Raw genomic sequence first — 21,290 nt, 5'->3', positions numbered from 1 at the left:
CAAGTGATTTTCAGTTCATTTTTTGAAGGCTCATAAAGTCAGTCTCTCCATAACGACCACATTCTGCACCACCTTATCAGCTCCTGAAAGTACCAATCCTCCCTCCTCCCTCTTTTCTTTTTTCACACTTTCAAGGATTTTAGGATTCTCTTTCTTTTATCCAGTATCACTTTGTCTCTCTCTATCTATATTTTGTTCTCCCCCACATTTTAATTCTCTTTCTCTGACTCTCTTTATCTTTCCCTCCCCATTCTCTCTCTTTCTCTTCCCCTCTCCCTCTCTCCCTCTCTTTCTCCCTCTCTCCGCCTCTCTCTCCCTCCACCTCTCTCTCTTTCCCTCTTCCCCTCTCCCTCTCTCTTTCTCCCTCTCTCCACCTCTCTCCCTCCACCTCTCTCTCTTTCCCTCTTCCCCTCTCCCTCTCCCTCTCTCTCTCTCTCTCTCTCTCTCTCTCTCCCTCTCTCTCGTCCCCTCTCTCTCTCTCCCTCCACCTCTCTCTCTTTCCCTCTTCCCCTCTCTCTCGTCCCCTCTCTCTCTCTCTGATTCATGCAGTGCACACAGGCAGGGAATGAATCACAGCAGATGACAGGCCAGTATAATGAGTTAAGTTCATTAGGAGTTATGAGGAGTCAGGCCTCCCGGGGGGGTGTATGGGGGGGGGGGTGTGGGGGGTGTGGGGGGGGGGGGGTGACTGCACACTGCACTGGGACTCTGCTGCAGGGAGCGTTTTAGAGAGTTTAACTGACTGTGTCACGTGAGACACGGTAGCACAGTGTGTATGATGGCTAGCACAGGCAGGGTGTATGATGGCTAGCACAGGCAGGGTGTATGATGGCTAGCACAGGGTGTATGATGGCTAGCACAGGGTGTATGATGGCTAGCACAGGGTGTATGATGGCTAGCACAGTGTGTATGATGGCTAGCACAGGGTGTATGATGGCTAGCACAGGGTGTATGGTGGCTAGCACAGGGTGTATGGTGGCTAGCACAGGGTGTATGGCAGTTAGCGTAGAGAGTATGAAGGTGGTGTGGTTTGAAACTTCATCTATTTTAAGATAGATGATTGGAAAGAATCTATACCTTTATCAAGAGCATGGCATCAAACCCTAAACCCATGTACAGCCTAGTGTCACCTGCAAACCCTTTTTTGTGTTCTCTGCCCCTGCAGAAGCTGAGGGGTACAACTAAACATCCAGCATCCATTTCAGCCACTAAGTGGCAAATGTCAGGAAATGTAGTGTGGAGTGTGTTTGTGCTGCAGTTATATTGCACACCCCCCCACCCCCCCACCCACACACACACACACACACACACACACAAACACACACAAATACGGGGACACACAGGCTCGCTCACACACGCACACACACACACACACACACACACACACACACACACACCCAGGCACTGACACACACAGGCTCTCACACACGCTCACACACCCATACACACACACAGGCATACACAGGCACACACACACACCCCCCCACACACACACACACACACACACACACACACAGACACACACAGGCCCTCACACACGCTCACACACACATACACACACACAGGCACACACACAGGCACACACACACACCCAGGCACACACGCACATAGGCACACACTCACCCAGGCACACACACACACTCACCCAGGCGCACACACGCACACACAAACATTAGCACAAAGCGGTCTAGGCCATGCAAATACGAGTGCTATCATCTGGATCTTATAGCCTGGCCGTCCCCCTGGGTGGGGGGCTGGGCGTGTTGGTATGGAGCGGTGCCCGACGCGCGGTGCGTATTACCTGTTTGGGTAATGTTATATCGGCCTATGGAGAGCTGGGCTCGCCTATTAGGCCCCATTTGCATTTTAATTCGGCGTTGGGGGCGCAGCGCGTGCTCTTTTACTGCCGCTGCCTGCTTAATGACCCCCACGGAGCAGAGCGCACAACTTTACAGCAAACAGAGGGCTTCATTATGCAGGCGCGCGGCTCGCAGCGCCTCTAAGAGCTGTAAAAACGTCCCCGGGGGGCGGGGGCGGGGGGCGGGGGGCGGGGGGGGGTGAAATACGCGCGGGTAAATTCAGCGTGATGCGTGGCAGCCGCGCGAGCGCGTGTCATCGCTGCGGGATCACAGGGGGCTCCCGCAGGCAGTGGAGAGAGACACAGAGCGAGCGATTAAATCAAACACAGGTGTTTGTTCTGCCGCTCACGCCTGTTCTCAGGACGCCCGTGACCACCCGACGCCAGTGTCCTGCTTCCTAAAATGGTCATAAAGTTTAGCATCTGCATATTTACAGATATAACTATCATAAAAAGTGCAAATCACCACAAAAATATCACTTCCAGGGAAATTTCCAAGACTAGCTTATTATTATATCACATTACACAGACTCTACTCACATGCTGTTTTAAATTAACTACTATTCCATTCATGATCATATTTCAAACTGAAAAATGGAGATGATTTTTAATAATACTCATATATAGCATAAAGTGAAGTCATGCAGCTGCATTTCAGAGAGTACTGAGCAACTTTATAACATGACATAGAGCTGCTTTAGAATATGGCATAGAGCTGGTTTATAACATGGCATAGAGCTGGTTTATAACATGGCATAGAGCTGGTTTATAACATGGCATAGAGCTGGTTTAGAACATGGCATAGAGCTGTTTAATAACATGGCATAGAGCTGGTTTAGAACATGGCATAGAGCTGGTTTAGAAAGTGGCATAGAGCTGGTTTATAACACGGCATAGAGCTGCTTTATAACATGGCATAGAGCTGGTTTATGAGATGACATAGAGCTGGTTTATAACATGGCATAGAGCTGGTTTATATGCACCCCAATATTGCATGTAAATCCCACAGGTTTAAATTCATTGAAGGCAGCCATCACCGAAATGACTTTGCTGAGCGGTGCTTCTGAAGAGAAAAAGACACAATTGTAAATCGATGTTCGGGGGAAGCATGTAGATTGCAATCCAGGCATTCATTGCAACAGGCATTTAAAAGGCTTCAGCGTGTCCTCTATAAAACACGCTGTTGGGCTGAAACCCTTATCTACCGAACAGCTCTGTTATCACACTGTAATTCGCCTTCCTGCAGAAGACCGCGCGGAGGAAGACGGCTCGTGTAATGGCTGCCGCTTGTTTACAGGCCTCACAGTCGTGTGTCCTAGCAGAGATGCTGTAGCAGCAAAACTCTGTGTCTGGCTCCACTTTCTGGGCCCGTTCACACAAAGGCTGAACGCAGCATTAAAGTGCGTAAGGCAGTTCAGCCAGGGCTTTGTTCTGGAAGGGCAGAACAACCACATTAGTTAGTCTCACCAGTAACAGGCAGCGTATTCTCGTTGATATGCAGATGAGCATATGTGTGCATGGTAAACATACTAAACATACAAGTGATGCTAACTGAGCCATCAATATAGATACTAACCACACTGTGCATGTGTGTGCGTGTGCGTGTGCGCGTGTGCGCGTGTGTATGTATGTGTGTGTGTGTGGGTGTGTGGGTGTGTGTTTGAATGCCTGCATCCACACATGCAGCACTGATCATACTGATGCACACATCTCATTAGCTCTTGGTAACTTAAAAAATCAAATAAAGCCATATTTCCACTTACCCAGAGTGCTGCCTATCCGTCCAGACAGCTTCGCTGAGATTTGATGGGTTTTGTAGATATCCGCTGACACAGCGGTCCTCAGTGGGGCCATCTGTGGTGCTCAAAGCTTGAAACCTCAACAGCAACGTCTCTTTCCCAGTATAATGACGAGGTTACTCAGGAACATCCACAGACCCTTTTAAGCTCAGTGTCATCAAAAACTACGGTCTACCCAACACGCCAGTGCATGCCCGGATTCTGGGGAGCAGTGTCAACAAATTTGTTATTTCAACAAATAATTATTTGAGGGGGGTTTTATGTGCAGATAATGGAGGGACTATTCAATTTTATTTTAATTAATGTTGAAAAATGTTATTACTCGACTAGTTCTATTTTAATGGAAGTTTCAGTCAAAGTTTTAATATTATTACTAGTTCAAATATACAATTTAAAATTAGTTTAGTTAATTGTATTTTTTTCTTGAAATTCTTTTTTTTTTTTTTTTTTTGGTGATGCAGAAGTCACTTCAGTCACAAAATAACCTGGAGCTTATGCAGCATTATCCTGCAACCATCAACAGCAGACGCCCTGTTCAGTAACATTAATGCAGGCTTTATCTTGACGACCGTACCCTGCTAATATAATAACTCTGAATCGCGCGGAACAGGAGATATCCGGGCCCGGAGTGGACTTTAATGAGTCAGGATGAGTAATTACCTCTTGTTGCTACAGGCCCTGGGAGAATAATGTGAAGTAACACCGCAGAAATGAAAACAGTGCCCTCGCCGTGTTTGTAAACAGTGAAATGTGATTACTATTTGAATGCAAACGCAATCAAAGCGTGGAATGTGATATTGGGAAGAGCTGATTCAATATACTATACACATACACACTGACAACTGAACCGTTTAAAAGTGTATTTCATTTGTTGAGCTTATTATTCTCCGCCTACGCGGGATTTGGCGGACTGCTAATTCCCTGGCAGCACACATCAGTGGCGGGCAATGCATCCTGGGAAATTACCCACTGGCATGAGACTGCAGGCGTTACACATCAACGCAAGTATCAGTGTCAAACTGCTAATGTCCTCGGTTACTTTCCCAGCCCTACGGGAGCATGCAGGGTTTGAATAATGTGTGTTGAGTTACCGTGGGAACGAACTATGATCTCAGCCGGGTCTGTGAGCGCCAGCTACAATCGCGTAAGTATGCAAGTCAGTGAGTTTAATTTATTAATGTCACCCCTCGACATAACCAACGAATAGCTCAGCACATACATGCTCTCACACAACAGTGACGCAATATGAATATATAAAAGCAATATTAATATATAAAAGGAATTAATTGCAGAATTTATCTAAGCAGTACAAGGCTTAGGACTGAGGACTATTGAGACATGGTGCCAAAATTTACAATCAGAAAGTTTGTTGAAGAGTTTGGTGGGTGAAGGGTTTCAGGAACTCATAAAAATGTCCCCTGTCTTACAGGGTTTGGTGTCAGGCTTTGGATCAGTCATAGAATTTACACTTTATGAAGCACATAAAACATAATTTACATTAATTTAATAAAAAACCGTCGATGTGGCTGGATACTGTTGAGAGCAGAAAGAATCCATAAAGGGCAGAGTGTTATTGAACACTCTCTCTCAATAAAATCATCACCACAAAGACCGCAGAGAACCTGATCAATACGCTTATTGGTGTTTCTGCCAGTCTCCACCAGCGACTGATGAAACCTCTCTGATATACACTTTACAAAGACCAACACTCCTCCCTCTCTCTCTCTCTCTCTCAATCGCTCTCCTCCTCCCTATCACTCTTTTCTCTTTCTGTTCTGTATCTCTCTTGGATCTGAGTACATACTGATTTTTGACTGATTTAATTATGATTTGACTATTTAATGAATGTGAATATTCCAAGAGAGCAGTGCAGTGTGGGATTGAGAAAGCCTCCGGATAAGAAGGGTTTTCAGGAGAGCGTCTGGAAGATAAACAATGCTGTGATGCTGCCTGTAGGGAGACTTGTGGTCGATGTTCGTGTTGTGAAGTACAAGGCTGCCCCTGTCTCTCTGAGCGCGACTGGGCATTTTGGATGGTAAAACCGTGAAGCGGAGAGAATATTGCAGCGTACTCAACAGCCCAAAGCCACCCAACCTGCTGTAATATTTAATATTTCATGATATTCTGTACGTGATGTATTGTACATGCAGTATTGAACACTGGGTTCACGGATTCGTCAGTGCTTCTGTTCTCTGGTGTCAGACAACAAAAATGTGAATGCTTTATTTCACCCTTTCCTTTATTTAACAAAACACAACCACAGGAAAAAAATCTAATAATACAACTGCCTGATGGGAATTGCCGGTGCAAGCATTGGACTATAATGTATTTATTGTCCCTGCTTATAATGTTTTGTTTCCAGGACATTCCCAAAATGCTAGGGGCAAATGCTTTCCTGGATCTCACTGGAACGGTATTTTTAAGTCACAAGAAAGACAGGCAACAGACTGATATCCTCATCCTGACCTTGCAGTGCTGATATCCTCATCCTGATCTTGCAGTGCTGATATCCTCATCCTGACCTTGCAGTGCTGATATCCTCATCCTGACCTTGCAGTGCTGATATCCTCATCCTGACCTTGCAGTGCTGATATCCTCATCCTGACCTTGCAGTGCTGATATCCTCATCCTGACCTTGCAGTGCTGATATCCTCATCCTGACTTTGATATCCTCATCCTGACCATGATATCCTCATCCTGACTTTGCAGAGCTGATATCCTCATCCTGACCTTGCAGTGCTGATATCCTCATCCTGAACTAACCCCAGCCCTAACCTGGACCAGATGGCTCCCTGAGGCCTGCCAGTTTAATTCACATCAGAAAGATAATTTATTTAGAGATGATGAAATTGTAAGCATTAGTCTGGATTAAAAATTTGGATTACTGCTGTCACTTGTACTAAATACATTAAGGAATAAGGAATAAGAAAGATATTGTGTTGTTCTGATTATGCTGCTGGCTGTTTACAGTGATTATTATTTAATTATTTACTGTTGAGTGGGGGTAATGAAACATGCTTCTATTTTGTATTTATTCTCAGTTGAGAGAGATGGAGATTTATTGCCCTTGATCTTACTACTGTTTTATTCGCTAACAGTCAGACACTGGGATTTTACCAGTCCCTTCCACTGGCCAATCGTTTCTGCTTCTCTTTTCTTGTACTGGCAATGCCTCAATTAATTTGAAATCAATACGGTTTCCTGTTGTTAGCCAATAAAAGTGCGATCCCTCTGGTATCATAAAAATCATGAAATTGGTCGATCCATTTTAAAGGGCTTGTGCGATATAAAGTTTTGCCTACTATCCTGTACTGCAATTCCAAATTATCTGTTTATATAGTTATGAATTGATTAGAGGAGGGTTTATTTTATCGGGGAAGGATGGGATGAGGGGGAGGCTAATGTTATAGCATAACACTAAAACACCTGATAAACACACAGCCTTCAGACAAAGCACATACTCAGACCCGGTGAGCACATCATCCTTCCCAATGTCTTCCCGTCTCTGCATCTGAACTACAGGACACTACTGGCAGGTAAAGTTTCCCATCCTACATTACAGTGCAAAATGTCCAGTGGCATATTACTTTCATAGATCCCGCCCCTTAATTAACTTTCAGAAGATGCAGCGAATATGAACGCTTGGGGTTGCACTGGGTGGTGGGGGTGGGGGGGGCAGAGCGTTCGCTAAGATGTGCGGCGCTGAGAGTCTGGCGTGGCCTCGTGAATCCACAGAGCGCCCGGGAGCAGCAGTGCATTCTGGGATGCGCAGCAGCCGGCAGCCTCCGTGAAAGGTCAGCCCGGTCCCCGATCGCGGAACACGCCGGCACCGGGAGGCCGCGGCAGACGCAGCGTTTCATCCGTTATAATTACGGAAGGAATGCCGCCGCGCGGCCTGGCAGTTAAGGACAACATTTATCAGACGGCAATTAGGCCGTTAAAAAAAGAGCGACACGCGACGCTTTGCTGGAGAGCGGAGGATAAATCCCGGCGTCCTCGAGCCCGACAGCGCTACGCCTGGCAGATGCTAATAAGACAAATGGTTCGGGGAGCTGGCAGCTGCCGACGCTGACTGGTGCGATATTAATATGCTAATGCGCCGTAGCTCTGAAGCTCCTCTCCGGCTCTGCGCTGAAAGGCGGGTTTTTCTGTACGCCCGTGCGCTGCTACTGCAGCCCGTGTAGCGTGATGTCACCTAATCAGCTTCCCGTAAGGAAAGCTGGGAGACAGGGAGAGTGTGGAAGCAGGAATGGTGGCTCTTTTAGGAAGCTGTGCGGGAAAGGAGCCGTTAGACTCTTCAACTCTTGCATCCCACATTCCGCTAACATCCCACTAACATACAGCGTGTTCAGAGCGCTAACATACAGCGTGTTCAGAGCGCTAACATACAGCGTGTTCAGTGCGCTAACATACAGCGTGTTCAGTGTGCTAACATACAGCGTGTTCAGTGCGCTAACATACAGCATGTTCAGAGCGCTAACATACAGCGTGTTCAGTGCGCTAACATACAGCGTGTTCAGGGAGCTAACATACAGCGTGTTCAGAGCGCTAACATACAGTGTGTTCAGTGCGCTAACATACAGCGTGTTCAGAGAGCTAACATACAGCGTGTTCAGAGAGCTAACATACAGCGTGTTCAGAGCGCTAACATACAGCGTGTTCAGTGCGCTAACATACAGCGTGTTCAGTGCGCTAACATACAGCATGTTCAGAGCGCTAACATACAGCGTGTTCAGTGCGCTAACATACAGCGTGTTCAGTGCGCTAACATACAGCATGTTCAGAGAGCTAACATACAACGTGTTCAGGGCGCTAACATGCTAACATAGAGCGTGTTCAGAGAGCTAACATACAGCATGGTCAGCGGAGATCACCCGTCTTACCAAACACAAGTTTCATTAGAACTGAAAGCCCATTTTTAAAAACACGGCTGGGGATCTGGCCCGTGTCTGATTTCCGCCGTGGTCCCGCGCGTACAGGTAGGGCTCTGAGACAGGCCCGTGGTCCCGCGCGTACAGGTAGGGCTCTGAGACAGGCTGCGGAGCGGAGCGCGGGGTCTGCATGCGGACGTGTCCGAGAACGAGCGCCGTGCTCAGGAAAAAAGGGATTACTCGCCTGAATGAATTCTCCAGTGCTCAGCATCTGATTGAAGGTGCAGAGATATCATTACTTGGGGGGGGGGGGGGTGTTTAAAAGTCATGCTTTTACGGGACGGCAGGAAGGATTAAGTTTGAAGTGAGTACCACGATCGATTTTTACTTTTTTTTTATTGCTTTCATTATTTCTCGGTCCTACACCCGCCCCCCTCCTCCCCCTCCCCTTCTCACCATGGATACCGTATGTCTGAGCCTTGTGACTCCTCCAGGAGTGTCCTTCACCCTGACATTTTCACCAGGGCATGTTCAGGGTGGGGCAGGGTGGGGCATGTTCAGGGTGGGGCAGAGATGGGGCCAGGTAGAACACAGCCATTGTGAGAGTGCTCCACTCTTCCCCCTCCCCGCCCCTTCTCCCCTTCTCTTCTCCTCCTCTCCCCTCTCCTCCCCTCCCCTCTGGCTGTACCCCCCGCTGTAAGATAAGCAGCCAGCTCCCATTAGTCTCTGTCTGTGTGAGGAGCTCATTATCAGGCTGATACTGCAGGAGCAGGTGAAGCAGTGCTGCTCCTCTGCTGGGGCGTTAGGCAGCATAGAACTGCATCTTCACTGGGGGGGGGGGGGGGGGGGGGGGGCGCCTGAGTTTCAGACAACATGGAACACCATCTTCACTTGTGGGGCTGAGTTTCAGGCTCACAGGAAGTGGAAATACCCCATGCCACACCCCCAGGCACGAGCCCCCAAACAAACGCCTGCTGAGCCGAGCTGGCACCCCAGTATGTCTGCCGGCTCGGACCGGGCCAGTTACCCAGAAGGCCGTTTTCCCCTGACCCGTGTCCCCAGGCATTCTGGACACCGAAAATGGGGCAGAGTCAGGGGCTGAAAGACACAGCCCAAGTGGGTCATTGCACCGTTACCCAGAATGCCTTACTGCCACTTCTCCTCAATACCACAATCCTCTCTGCCAACCCACAGAATGCCTTACCACCACTTCTCCTCAATCCCACAATCCTCTCTGCTAACCCACAGAATTCCTTACCCCCACTTCTCCACAATCCCACAATCCTCTCTGCCAACCCACAATAGCCTGGCTCTGTGAAAGGCCCTTGAAAACCAGTCAGAGAGAGCGGAGCACACGATTGGCCAAGCCCAGTTACCATGACGCTCCAAACACACTCCTGTAATACTCCTCATTAAGATTGATAATGTGACATTACAGAGAGAGGGCTAGGGTGTGTGTGCAGGTCTCAGATATTGTGTGTGTGTACTTGGGTTCCAAGTTGAACTATGCGGTTGTTCCCTGCACTTGGACCGGTACTTCTCTCTAGGGGTTTCGTCATACTTGTTCCTGGTTATGGTTATACACTTTGTACGTCGCTCTGGATAAGAGCGTCTGCCAAATGCCTGTAATGTAATGTAATGTAATGGGTGAGAGTGTGTGTGTGTTTGTGTGTTAGCGTGCTTGTGTGTGTTTGATTATTCCTTCCCCCAGCCCCCCCCACCCCTCACCCCACTCCATTATTGCTCCGTTATTGCACAGCTGGTACTGCCCCCCCGCCCCAGGCGTAGCGCCCCCCAGCAGCAGGTCCCAGGGGAGCAGCCATTTGGGCAGATTAGGACATAAACGCCGTGTGTCTGGCAGACCCAGAGCCTCCTGGGCCTCTGACATTTACTGCAGACTAAAGCAACCTCTGTGCAGCTGTGCAGGGATATACAAACACTGCAAACACACAGCTCTGTAAGGCTCTATATCACACCTGTACACACACACAGCTCTATATCACACCTGTACACACACACACAGCTCTATATCACACCTGTACACACACATCTATATCACACCTGTACACACACACCTATAGGCTCTATATCACACCTGTAAAACACACACCAAGCTCTATATAACGGCTCTATATCACACCTGTACACACACACACAGCTCTATAAGGCTCTATATCACACCTGTACACACACACACCAGCTCTTATCAAGAACGCTTACTATACCGTCCACCTCTATACACCTGTACACACACACACAGCTCTAGGTATACTGCTCTATATCACACCTGTACACACACACCTTAGCTCTATATCATCACACCTGTACACACACACACTCTATAGCTCTATATCACACTGTACACACCAGCTCTATAAGGCTCTATACACACCTGTACACCACACACAGCTCTATATCAAGCTCTATATCACACCTGTACACACACACACAGCTCTATAAGGCTCTATATCACACCTGTACACACACACACAGCTCTATAAGGCTCTATATCACACCTGTACACACACACAGCTCTATATCACACCTGTACACACACACAGCTCTATAAGGCTCTATATCACACCTGTACACACACACAGCTCTATAAGGCTCTATATCACACCTGTACACACACACACAGCTCTATATCACACCTGTACACACACACACAGCTCTATAAGGCTCTATATCACACCTGTACACACACACACAGCTCTATATCACACATGTACACACACACAGCTCTATATCACACCTGTACACACACACACAGCTCTATATCACACCTGTACACACACACTTAAGGCTCTATAATGTACAACACAGCTCTATATCACACCTGTACACACACACACTAGCTCTATATACACGGCTCTATATCACACCTGTACACACACACAGCTCTAGGCTCTATCACACTGTCACACGCTCTATATCACACCTGTACACACACACAGCTCTATATCACACCTGTACACACACACACAGCTCTATAAGGCTCTATATCACACCTGTACACACACACAGCTCTATATCACACCTGTACACACACACACAGCTCTATAAGGCTCTATACTGTCACACACAGCCATTCACACCCACACACACAGCTCTATAAGGCTCTATATCACACCTGTACACACACACCAGCTCTATATCACACCTGTAACCAGCCAACCAACACACGTACCGCTATAACTCATACAGTGCTCTATATCACACCTGTACACACACACGGATACTCACAGGTCTGCATCACACCTGTACATCAGCAGACACTCTTATCCAGCTTTACTCACACACGTTCCTTTATACCGCTGGAGATTTACACAGCTCAAGGGTACAGAAGCAGGGATTCGAACATGCAACCTCTAAGATATCAAGTTCAGTTCTCTCAACATACTGTAACACTACAGTCATACATGGAAATCCCACTGGATCTCCAAATACACTACGACCACTATAACTCCTCCTAGATATCAAACCCAAACATCTCTCCTGACAGGCTGTTTCCCCAAACGGGGGCGTGCGGGGGGAAGGGAGTTACAGGCAGCTGCTCGTGATGCCAGCGATTTTTCTCCCCCAATGGCTGTGAGCGCGGAGAGTGGCAGGAAGGAAGAAGATTGATCACCTCGGCGAAACGAGGTGGAGCCGTTATGTGTCTTTCCTTTTATTGGGAGCAAACCCATTTCACCTCCGCGTTTACCGCCGCCACCCGCCCGAGCGCCCGACCGCGAGAGCAGGAAGTGCAGGCCGGGGTTAACCGCCACGTCCGCCGGGGCTGCACCGCCGGCCGCTCTCACACCGTAATAAACCCGCCTCTTTAATCAATACCCATCAGCCGCGCAACGAGCCAGGAGCTGCGCCGCCACAGAGAGCCTGAGCCTCAGAGCTGCAGGAGGCCTCACCTCTACTGCAGCCGCAGCGCTCACCCTGAGACACAGCGCTCACCTCTACTGCAGCCACAGCGCTCACCCTGAGACACAGCGCTCACCTCTACTGCAGCCACAGCGCTCACCTCTACTGCAGCCACACGATTACCCTGAGACACAGCGCTCACCTCTACTGCAGCCACAGCGCTTACCCTGAGACACACAGCGCTCACCTCTACTGCAGCCACAGCGCTCACCTCTACTGCAGCCACAGCGCTCACCCTGAGACACACAGCACTCACCTCTACTGCAGCCACAGCGCTCACCCTGAGACACAGCGCTCACCTCTACTGCAGCCACAGCGCTCACCTCTACTGCAGCCACACGATTACCCTGAGACACAGCGCTCACCTCTACTGCAGCCACAGCGCTTACCCTGAGACACACAGCGCTCACCTCTACTGCAGCCACAGCGCTCACCTCTACTGCAGCCACAGCGCTCACCCTGAGACACACAGCACTCACCTCTACTGCAGCCACAGCACTTACCCTGAGACACAGCGCTCACCTCTACTGCATCCACAGCGCTCACCTCTACTGCAGCCACAGCGCTCACCCTGAGACACAGCGCTCACATCTACTGCAGCCACAGCGATTACCCTGAGACACAGCGCTCACCTCTACTGCAGCCACGGCGCTTACCCTGAGACACACAGCGCTCACCTCTACTGCAGCCACAGCGCTCACCTCTGCTGCAGCCACAGCTCACCTCTACTGCAGCCACAGCGCTCACCTCTGCTGCAGCCACAGCGCTCACCTCTACTGCAGCCACAGCGCTCACCTCTGCTGCAGCCACAGCGCTCACCTCTACTGCAGCCGCAGCGCTCACCCTGAGACACAGCGCTCACCTCTACTGCAGCCACAGCGCTCACCTCTACTGCAGCCACAGCGCTCACTTCTGCTGCAGCCACAGCGCTCACCTCTACTGCAGCCGCAGCGCTCACCCTGACACAGCGCTCACCTCTACTGCAGCCACAGCGCTTACCCTGAGACACACAGCGCTCACCTCTACTGCAGCCACAGCGCTCACCTCTGCTGCAGCCACAGCTCACCTCTGCTGCAGCCACAGCGCTCACCTCTACTGCAGCCGCAGCGCTCACCCTGAGACACAGCGCTCACCTCTACTGCAGCCACAGCGCTCACCTCTACTGCAGCCACAGCGCTCACCCTGAGACACACAGCACTCACCTCTACTGCAGCCACAGCGCTCACCTCTACTGCAGCCACAGCGCTTACCCTGAGACACAGCGCTCACCTCTACTGCATCCACAGCGCTCACCTCTACTGCAGCCACACAGCTCACCTCTACTGCAGCCACAGCGCTTACCCTGAGACACAGCGCTCACCTCTACTGCATCCACAGCGCTCACCTCTACTGCAGCCACACAGCTCACCTCTACTGCAGCCACAGCGCTCACCTCTACTGCAGCCACAGCTCACCTCTACTGCAGCCACAGCGCTCACCTCTACTGCAGCCACAGCGCTTACCCTGAGACACAGCGCTCACCTCTACTGCAGCCACAGCGCTTACCCTGAGACACAGCACTTACCCTGAGACACAGCGCTCACCTCTACTGCAGCCACAGCGCTTACCCTGAGACACAGCGCTCACCTCTACTGCAGCCACAGCTCACCTCTACTGCAGCCACAGCGCTCACCTCTACTGCAACCACAGCGCTTACCCTGAGACACAGCGCTCACCTCTACTGCAGCCACAGCGCTCACCTCTGCTGCAGCCACAGCTCACCTCTACTGCAGCCACAGCTCACCTCTACTGCAGCCACAGCGCTCACCTCTGCTGCAGCCACAGCTCACCTCTACTGCAGCCACAGCGCTCACCTCTACTGCAGCCACAGCGCTTACCCTGAGACACAGCGCTTACCTCTACTGCAGCCACAGCGCTTACCTCTACTGCAGCCACAGCACTCACCTCTACTGCGGACACAGCGCTCACCTCTACTGCAGCCACAGCTCTCACCCTGAGACACACACAGCGCTCACCCTGAGACACAGCGCTCACCTCTACTGCAGCCACAGCGCTTAGAGAGGGACACACAGGGCCTTAGAGAGACACACAGGGCCTTAGCAGAGAGAAGAGACCGTATTATTTCACAGAATAGCGGTAATAATAGAGGTAATAAAGATCATTTCTATGCAAAATGGCCGCCACTTGATCTTTATCTGCAGACCTGCGGGCCTGCGGTCAGCCAGAGTGAGCGAAGGAAATCAATCTGCCCGTCGTGATTGGCTGCGTGCGCCATCGACGCTGCGTTCGTTCCCATCAGCCACCTGCCGGCGGGAACATGCAGCCAGTCAGCGCTTTCGTGCGGGAGAGACTCCAGCCTTAGAGAGTCTGTTAATAGACAACCTGCAGCTCTGAAAAGACCACTTTCAACTTTTCAGTGAGTTCCTTGTGTGTACTGCAAACGCAATCAGCCTGCCAATCCATAACTAAATCTTTATTATACCTGACAGGCAATTCATTTCGCAGCCAAGCAAAAAAAAAAGCCCAACATAAAACAATAAAGCACAAATATGAAACTTTCAAAACGCAGAACACACATGTGGGTCTTTCAGGGGCATCTCTGTAAATGCTGAGAACTTCCCTTTCAATCTAAATCCTGTATAAACCAGCTAACAATAAAGTGACCAAATTGTGGAAAAATATGGATTTTAGAAATATGGAAAATATGCATACTTTTGGTGTTAGAGAACCCTCTAACACACATACACACATTACATTACATTACAGGCATTTGGCAGACGCTCTTATCCAGAGCGACGTACAACAAAGTGTATAACCATAACCAGGAACAAGAATGACGAAACCCCTAGAGAGAAGTACCGGTCCAAGTACAGGGAACAACCGCATAGTTCAACTTGGACCCTGAAGGTTAAACTGATTAACTGATTAACACTAACACAACGAGAACGGCAACACATATAAATCCAGAGAGCCACTGTGTATAAAACCATAGCATGTGAGGGCCCTGCTTAACAAATCACCAACACAGTACATAGATACTCATGAAAACAATGTATTTTTTACAAGGTGCACCCGCTACATACAACCCAACACCGTACGCTAACAAAGTCCAACGTCAACGAAAGGGTGTCCACTCTGTGGTAAGGTACAAGTAAGCCTCAAGGAAATGAGGCTTACCTGTACCTTACCTGCACCTTTCCACAGAGTGGACACCCTTTTGTGGACGTTGGAGAAGAGAGGAAAGAACTTACCCGCCTTGGAAACTTACCTGGTACTTTCCCGGCTAATTCCTTTGTATTAATAAGTGCTCGGGGTCTTTTCCTTCCAACTGCCGTAACTTAACATGTCACCACACATCTGATCCAAGCAGGATGCCGTGTAGAACCCTCCAGTTTCTCCACAAACTTTCCACCATGCCAAACACATTCACCATCAGCCACTCCCCCTCCTCCTGTCCTACCTCCATCACTTCCTGCACCCCACTTCCTCTCAGGCAGCCATTTTGGGAGGGTAACCCCTCCTTAAAGGGGCCAGTGCCTATTTAAAGTTTGCCTGGTTAAGCAGTAAAATGGATCCGGTCTGCACCCCAGTATCGGACGCACACACACCTTTCCATGTTTCACAATGACTCATTTATCTCATTGACCCATTTACCTGTACACAGATTATTTTTTTCTAAGGCTATAATAGAACATAAAATATATAACAGAACATAATATTATATATTATTCACTATGATAGAACATAAAACATTTAGCTTCAGTCTGTGGCAATGTCACATAACAGCCACTCATACATACACACCCTCTCTAATACACACACACACAGATGCACACATGCACACACACTCACACACAGCACACAGACGTTCATACACACACACACACACACGCCCTCTCTCTATCTCTCACACTGCTTGCTCCACCATCTGTATGATCCTGCTCACCATATGCTACCTTTCACAGCTGAGAGCGGGAAAACGACAGCTCCAACAGTGACCGGAGAGAGGGGAGAAAGAGAGAGGATGAGAAGAGGAAGAAGAGAGGAGGAAGCCAGAGAGAAGAAAAGAGAAAGGGGGGACATAAAGTCTGAGAACAAAAGAAAGGGAGCAAGTGAATAAAGCGTGTAAGCAGAATGAATAAAAGATGAAGGAGAGATTGGGGAATGAACAAAAGAAAAAGAGAGAGAGTACGAGATTTCGTCTTTACTTTAGTCCCCCTGTGTTGGCCTTATTAAGATGAATGCTTATTTCTCCAGGACGCACAGCGTTAGCAGTTTGCTGCAATGCCGGATTGTGTTCCACCCTGGGGTCTGTCCACAGTAAAACCACTCCCACTGAACCGCCAGCTCCCAGCTGAAAAATAACCAAGCGCTAAACTATACGAGCCTATAAAATAATATTGGTAATATTTAAGATTGCCCGCAGATCAATTACCTGGACTTAGGTATCAGAGCTATTTGACTCAGGAGACAGATACGGACAGACTCCGGGTGTTCCCAGTTTTCCGACATCGATCTGCGCCCAGCCCACGTCTCCAGCTGGAGAGACTGAGCGAAATTGACTCAGAAACTCTGAGGCGATCCTGGATGAACGCCACATTTGTCCTGCCACCATCAGACCTCGCTGCAAGGCATGATGGGATACAGGCCTCCATGTTCCAAAACGCACTTTCATGAGCAATTGTCCTCAGTTCTTTTTCATTCTGTTTGTTTTTTAAATTTTTTTCACAGCACAGCTGATTTTTCATGCATCCGTGGGAAGCAAAGTTAACATTTCCTTTCCCCATCAGTATTAAAGAAAAACAATGTTTAAAAAATCAGAAATAAATCTGCAGACCCCTGCAGCTGCTGTGTGTGCGTTTCTGCAGCAGACGTTCGGTCTGCTCTGTGACTCGCATACGCACTGACAGCAGAGCACTGTGGGATTGTTCTCCGTGTTAAAGAGCCTTCATCGCCCTCCCTGACGAGGAGCCGCCATTCCGCCATCCGGACACAGTGCACTCCTCTCTCTGACTGAAACTCTGGGGTGGTTTGCTTTGACTGCTGCACGCAGACTGAAACTCTGTGGTAGTTTGCTTTGATCGCTCCACACAGACTGAAACTCTGTGGTAGTTTATAGCAGGTACAGGTAGCACAGAGATGTGAGTGAGGAGCATCAGGACTGTTATTTGTAACCAAACCTCATTACCCCTGTGCTGTGCTGTAGCTGTGCTCTGAGTGCTGTGCTGTGCTGTAGCTGTGCTCTGAGTGCTGTGCTGTGCTGTAGCTGTGTAGTGCTGTGTGTCTGTGCTGTAGCTGTGCTCTGAGTGCTGCTGTGCTGTAGCTGTGTAGTGCTGTGTGTGCTGTAGCTGTGTAGTGCTGTGTGTGCTGTGCTGTGCTGTGCTGTAGCTGTGTAGTGCTGTGTGTGCTGTGCTGTGCTGTGCTGTGCTGTGCTGTGTGTGCTGTGCTGTGCTGTGTGTGCTGTGTGTGCTGTGTAGTGCTGTGTAGTGCTGTGCTGTGCTGTACTTGTGCAGATACCCCTGAGCGAATCACGGGTCAGAGCTGACACAGGCCATGGTTGATGCGCAGTTTAAGCCCCATCTCCTGATGTTGTGATTGGACAGAGCAGTCCTGAAGACTACAGCCCCCACTCCCCCCTCCCCCCCCCTGCCCTTGCTGACTCCACCCACAACTGACAGCCAATCAGAAAACACTCACACCTTCTGATTGCGATCATTCATTTACACACAGAAGGCAAAAATAATATACGTTGAATTTTTTATCTTGGAAACAAAAAACTTTTTTATTTTTTATTTTTGTCACGATTGCCAAAAAGAAAATGCTAGAAGGGGTCTATGCGGGGAGGGAATGAAGGAGGCTGGGGGGAAGGTGGCGGGGCGGGGGTGGTTTTAAAACATTCTCTTTCGCCTTTAGAATTAAAAGAAAGCTAATGACAGAGTCCAGCTCCAGCATCCCAGAAAGCCTCATTGTCCCTGAGATACAGACGGGGCCTAATTAAGTATTCTGTGTAAAACCCCCAGCTCTGTTATCTGAAGGCTTTTTCCCTCCTCCGTCCTTATCGCTGTGTTCCAGTTTTCTCTATAAATATTTACTGCGGGGCACGGGGGGCGGAGGAATGCAAATTATGGAGGAGAGAGAGCCGTAGACTGTGGGCTGGGGGGGGCTGGGGCGGGGGGGGGGGGCTGTAACCGCGCTGTTGAACACGAGCTTTACAGGGGCCAAATGAACTGCGGCGCCGTTTTATTCCTGTTCATTCGGCTTTAATTCCCTTTTAATTCCATTCCAGTGCCCTGACAGTATTAGCGAGGACTTTCCATTTGCGCTTTTTTCTTTCTTTCTTTTCTTTTTCTTTTTTTTAAAGAGAGTGAGAGAGAGAGAGATGCAATTGTAATGGGGTTTTTTTTCTCTCTTTTTTTCCAGCGCTTGTTGTTGAAAACAAATGAAACCAGAAAGCCGTGAGTCCTGTGGAAGAGTTTCTGCGATCTCACCTCGCGCTGCCTCAGCTGACACCAGAGTGGGGGAGAGGAGTTTGGGCGTGAGGGGGATTCTTTTATTGTTTGGGTGGGTTGTTTTTGCTCCTAAATCCGTTCAACATTAAGCTTTAGCTGAAGCCTTTGAACACACATCAGAAGAAGAAGAGGAAGAAGAAGAGGAGGACACAATTCCCCAAACAGGAGCTCTGGAAGAAGGAACAGAGTTCCAGCGTATTAAAGACGTGTGTAAACAGCAGCCGTGTCGCAGGGAAGCGCTGCTCTTATCTCCAGTGTACAGTGTGCCACAGAGGTGTTACTGAAGTGTGCCGAAACGTTCATCCCACGATCCTTCAGTTCGTCTGAATCGACTGAGACACGGCGAGCCCTACGCTCCGGACACCGCCAGGCCTACGCTCCGGGCACCGCGAGCCCTACGCTCCAGACACCGCGAGCCCTACGCTCCGGATTCGACGGGCGCATACATGGACCGCCAGGCCGTTTATGCCTGTCTCCTCCCCCAAGCAAAGTCGTTGCCTTGTGAAGTCGTTCGTGAGTCAGTTTTAGCAGAGATTAGATATGCGCAGTGAATGATCACAATGGCACACAGCTCACTCTCTCCCTTTAACCAGATTTCACTGCCAAATATCGGCAGGGAGGCGCTTGCAATGCATGCTGGGACAGAGGTTACCTGAAAAACACATCACAGAGCCGTCATACACCTGAAAAACACATCACAGAGCCGTCATACACCTGAAAAACACATCACAGAGCCGTCATACACCTGGCAAAACACAGAGCCGTCATACACCTGAAAAACACATCACAGAGCCGTCATACACCTGAAAAACACATCACAGAGCCGTCATACACCTGAAAAACACATCACAGAGCCGTCATACACCTGGCAAAACACTGTCTACAACCTGTCACGACAGCATTATGGTTTATGATGAACTCATGTCCTGACACACTCATAATCTATGTGTGTTTGGAAACACGTGTGAAGACATACACAGAAGATGTTTCTGATTAAAACGCTTTATTATTCATGGGAAGTCATTTTAAACAGTTAGACCCCATCTTAACAACAAATATTTATCAATGCAATTATGAGATTAAGGGTTGAGGAGAGGGTGAGGTTTAATGGTGCGAGGGTGAGGGAGAGGTTTATAGGTGAGAAAGTGAGCGTTAAAGGTGAGAGGGTGAGGGAGAGGTTTATAGGTGAGACAGTGAGCGTTAAAGGTGAGAGGGTGAGGGTTATAGGTGAGAAGATGAGGGTTAAAGGTGAGAGGGTGAGGGAGAGGTTTATAGGTGAGACAGTGAGCGTTAAAGGTGAGAGGGTGAGGATAATAGGTGAGAAGGTGAGGGTTAAAGGTGAGAGGGTGAGGGAGAGGTTTATAGGTGAGGGGGTGAGGGTTATAGGTGAGAAGGTGAGGGTTATGGGTGAGACGGTGAGCGTTAAAGGTGAGAGGGTGAGGGTTATGGGTGAGACGGTGAGCGTTAAAGGTGAGAGGGTGAGGGTTAAAGGTGAGAGTGTGAGGGTTATGGGTGAGACGGTGAGCGTTAAAGGTGAGATGGTGAGGGTTAAAGGTGAGAGGGTGAGGGTTATAGGTGAGAGGGTGAGGGTTATAGGTGAGAGGGTGAGGGTTAAAGGTGAGAGGGTGAGGGTTAAAGGTGAGAGGGTGAGGGTTATAGGTGAGAGGGTGAGGGTTATGGGTGAGAGGGTTAGGGTTATGGGTGAAACAGTGAGGGTTAAAGGTGAGAGGGTAAGGGTTATGGGTGAAACAGTGAGGGTTAAACCCATCTGGCTGAGTGTCAGTGACGCTGTGCTAAAGCGGGGAATGAGCTGATTAAAATGTCACTTCCTGCTGAATCCTCAGCGTGACGCACTGAAAACATCCTGCCGCACCGTCTAAAGGACACGAGGGCTCCAGACTATCTGTCAGAACTGGATTAACACTCCTCTTCCTCACTAAGCACTTCCTGCCACATCACAGACAAGCGTCACACAGCCTGAAAAGAGGGAAGAGCACACACACACACACACACACACACACACACACACACACACACACTCACACACACACACACACACACACACACACACACACACACACACACACACACACACACACACACACCACACATCACACACACACACACACACACACACACACACACACACACACACACACACACACACACACACACACACACACACACACACACACACACTCACACACACACACACACACTCACACACACACACACACACTCACACACACACACACACACACACACACACACACACACACACACACACACACACTCACACACACACACACACACACACACACTCACACACACACAC

At 49.2% G+C, this 21,290-nt stretch overlaps 1 long non-coding RNA gene across 1 annotated transcript in view; it reads right to left on the bottom strand.

Moving 5' to 3' along the window:
• Window positions 1–15,930, bottom strand: part of LOC135257228 (uncharacterized) — a 19,026-nt gene extending 3,096 nt beyond the window's left edge. The window contains exon 1 of the long non-coding RNA XR_010330622.1: window positions 15,715–15,930. This is a non-coding gene — a long non-coding RNA (uncharacterized LOC135257228). The remainder of the gene's footprint in view (window positions 1–15,714) is intronic.
• Between the last annotated feature and the right edge of the window lie 5,360 nt (window positions 15,931–21,290).

This window comes from Anguilla rostrata, chromosome 1 (assembly GCF_018555375.3).
Source record: "Anguilla rostrata isolate EN2019 chromosome 1, ASM1855537v3, whole genome shotgun sequence".
Lineage (NCBI taxonomy): Eukaryota > Metazoa > Chordata > Actinopteri > Anguilliformes > Anguillidae > Anguilla > Anguilla rostrata.
This window is presented reverse-complemented; position numbering and strand designations above follow the sequence as displayed.